The sequence below is a fragment of the Mastomys coucha genome, unplaced genomic scaffold, assembly GCF_008632895.1.
Source record: "Mastomys coucha isolate ucsf_1 unplaced genomic scaffold, UCSF_Mcou_1 pScaffold11, whole genome shotgun sequence".
Lineage (NCBI taxonomy): Eukaryota > Metazoa > Chordata > Mammalia > Rodentia > Muridae > Mastomys > Mastomys coucha.
Genome location: NW_022196893.1, coordinates 10,467,219 through 10,470,607, shown reverse-complemented (window position 1 = coordinate 10,470,607; position 3,389 = coordinate 10,467,219). Strand labels below are relative to the sequence as shown.

The 3,389-nt window shown below is 55.9% G+C and overlaps 1 protein-coding gene across 3 annotated transcripts in view; it reads left to right on the top strand.

The window, feature by feature from the left end:
- The first annotated feature begins 1,015 nt into the window (after positions 1 to 1,015).
- Positions 1,016 to 3,389, top strand: part of Sun2 (Sad1 and UNC84 domain containing 2) — an 18,389-nt gene continuing 16,015 nt past the window's right edge. For 2 of the 3 annotated variants that reach the window (XM_031349547.1, XM_031349538.1), the window contains exon 1: positions 1,016 to 1,243. The gene's annotated coding sequence lies outside the window, so the exon portion shown is untranslated. The remainder of the gene's footprint in view (positions 1,244 to 3,389) is intronic. The other variant, XM_031349553.1, reaches the window with a different exon arrangement.

Genomic DNA, 3,389 nt, shown 5'->3' with positions numbered 1-3,389 from the left:
AGAGCACTGACTGCTCTTCCGAAGGTCCTGAGTTCAAATCCCAGCAACCACATGGTGGCTCACAACCATCCTCAATGAGATCTGATGCCCTCCTCTGGGGTGTCTGAAGACAGCTACAGAGTACTTACGTATAGATCAATCAATAAATAAATATTTAAAGTGAAGGACACTGAATCTCACCTTCCTTAGAAGAGATTGAATGGAAGTTTTTTAGCCTCAGCCACACTCCTTTATCTTTTTGAGGGATGGGGGATGGTGGAGAGGAAGGGGTTGAATGGGACAGATCCGTGGAGTCAAGAACTCATTCCAGGGGAGGAAAGTAGGAGAATGTATCGCCAGCTTTACCTTCTCTTGCCACCGTCTGTGGATGAAGCCTTTCTTAAAACAGAAAAGCTGCTGTCAAATTTGGGGTTTCTGACTGACATGGTGGTGCACTCTAATCTCAACACCCGGAAGGCAGAGAGGTAGGTGGATCTCCGTGACAGTAAAAGCCTGTCTTGGGAAAACAAAAACAACAAAAATAGGTGGTTCGGGAAAGACAGGCATCCTGCCCATCTTGGAATTCAAAATTCAACCTTAAAACAGTACTGATCTTCTAGACTCAACTTCCCCTCTGGGTGGGTTCTCTATAAGAAACAGAAAACTTCCACGGACCTTTCCCCCTTGTTTTTAAAATGGGCAGACACGGCTGGCGCGGGTAAGCGTCCACACCACCCGCGCGCTATCCCTCAGCGCGGGGCCCGCTTAAGGATCCTTTCCCAGGGCCAATGCCATGACACCCTGTGTGCACCAGCACCTAAAGCCTTTAGGGCCCCGGCGCCGCGCGTGCGTAGGCACGGGTGCGCAAGGGAACGCTCAGGTCCCGCAGCCTGGAGGTCGTGCTCGCCCCCGCCTCCCACGCGCGGACTACCGGGCCCACGCGGAGGGCGGGCCGAGCCGGAGCCTTTGTGTTCAAATCAACCAATGGGCGGCGACGGAGGGCGGGGCGGGCCGACTGGGCCCGGCCAATGGCTCGTGGGCTGTCAGTGTTGACTGACAGGCGCACACATACACACTCGGCCACGCGCGCACCGCCCTGCCCCACTCGCGCAGCGCGGGCCTCCGCCGGCCGCATTGTCCGCTCTCCGACCCCGCGCCGTCCCGCGCCTCCGCTCCGCGCGCGTCTCGGCCCCAGCCCCGGGCCCGGCCCGGCCCAGCGTGCGGCGCCGCCCGGGGGACTCCGACGCGGGAAGAGCCACGCAAGGTAAAGAACGGGTTGGGCCCGCCTCCCACGGCCCCGCGCCCGCCTGACCCGGGTCGCCGTCCGGCCGAAGCGCGGGGTCTGCGCCTCCCTGGCCGGCCAGGCCGGGCCACTCCAGCCCCCGCGCGACGCACGCCCCGGGACAGTAGCGGACCGGCGCCCTGACGCATCGCGGTCACGGGGAGGGCGCTGTCCCAGGCGGGACTTCCCCAGCAGCCTCCAGGGAGGAGGGCAGCCAAGACCCAGCCGCCCCAAACCGGACCAGGGCAGTGCCACAGGCCGAGTCCTGGCACTGGAAGTTCCCAGCCTGCGCCACCGCCGCCTGTCACAGTTATGGGGGAGCGGGGGAGGGCCCATTTAGCTCAGTTCCAAAACAGCCTAACCCAACCAAAACAAAACAAAGCCATCGCGCCGGGGTGTGACTTAGAGCCAGGACAGAGGGTGAGCGCCTGGAGCACTTTTTGTATCCCAGGGGAAATAGAGTAGAAATGTCACTTATAAGGTTCCCCGGTACAGGGGCCTTGTCTCAGGGGCCAAGGCTCTGAAGTAGGGAAGGATGTTTTATTTGAGGGTTTTGTAACGAATGGCGGGATGGAGGAGTGTCCGTCCCAGCGGCTCCCCACAGTAGACCTTTGTCATCTTGTGTAACCTGGATGGCCGCTGTGGTAAACTATTTTGTGACAACAGGATGAAGTGTGAAAGATAAAGATAAGATCCACACAGCTCTGGGAGTGCTGGGAGGTGGCACACAGGCAGTGTTTGGTGCCCCACCTCTCCACCTCCTCAGAACGTTTAGATTCTTGCAACAGTGGCGTGGGTGCTGTATAAACATGTTGCACTATTCCGCCCCCCCACCCCCAAAGGCTTCATGTGCTTACAGCGGGGCAGGGGTTAAGAGGTGGAGGGTGTGGGCATCTGGAGCTGTCAGGTGGGGGTGGAAGTCATGGGTGGAACTACCTTATAAGGACTGGAATACAACCCAGGACCAAGGCAACTTCCTGCTTTTGCTACTACCCGCTGGTCCCTTTACCAACACCAGTTAATGAGAATGAAAGATGTCAGATGGGCATTCCACCTGGGAAGATGCCAGTTAGCCCAGACAGGAGGCTACTTGTCTTTCTAGCTGGATGAACCTGACCTTCTGGTTTCTGGGGTCCGGGTTTGGGTGTGTTTCCTACCATGAGAGGTCAGTATCCACCAGGAATATCAGAAGCAATACAAAGTCACAAGTACCAGGAACTCTTTTTGAATGGGCTTGGGATCTAAAGTTTTGTAATCCTGCTAGCCTAGGCTAGGAGAGACTCCTGTGTTGATATTCCAAGATTTGAAATTGGGTCCCAGTGCTGAAAGATTTGTTTATCTTCACTCATGTAGCGGAAGGCTGTCTTTGGCCAGGTCTTTTCACCTCGGCCTTCTTATCAGTTTCACACCACTCCACGTGGTGACTGTAACTGTCCTATAGGCCAGACCGACTGCAACACCACCACACAACAGCTCCACCTCTGCCTTACTTCGTTAACAGAGATTCGTTGTGTAGCTGCTATGTAGCCACACAGTTTATAGCTATATGGAGCTGTAACACTCCCCAAACAACTTGCAAACCTTCCAATGGAGTGCAGATATCCAGGCAGGCCCTGCAGCCTGTCAGGTCTGAGCAGAGAGACCTGGCTCTCACCTGCAGGCTAGTGTCCCAGGTTCCTCCCTGTGGATGGGTGATGATGGCCGCCTTGCTTGTGCCGGGCATTAATGAGTAGGAAAGGAAATAGGCAGCCAATAGGCATTTACCATTGTCATTGTCACATCAAGGTGTCACAGCACAGTGTGCTGAGGGGTTGCAGAATATGGTGGGAAGGGTTTCTGCAGTAGGGATGTAGCTGGGTCTGTGAACCAGAGGTTATGACTAAAAAGAAGGAAAGGATGAGGTGTAGAGAGATGGCTCAGAGGTTAAGAGCACTGGCTGCTCTTCCAGAGGACCCAGGTTCAATTCCCAGCACCCACATGTTGGCTCCTAATTGTCTGTAAGTCCAACTCCAACACCCTCACACAGACATACACACGGGAAAAACAAATCCAAAGGAAAGTATACCCATAGAAGGGGAGCGATGCGCCGGGCAGTGGTGGCACACGCCTTTAATCCCAGCACTTGGGA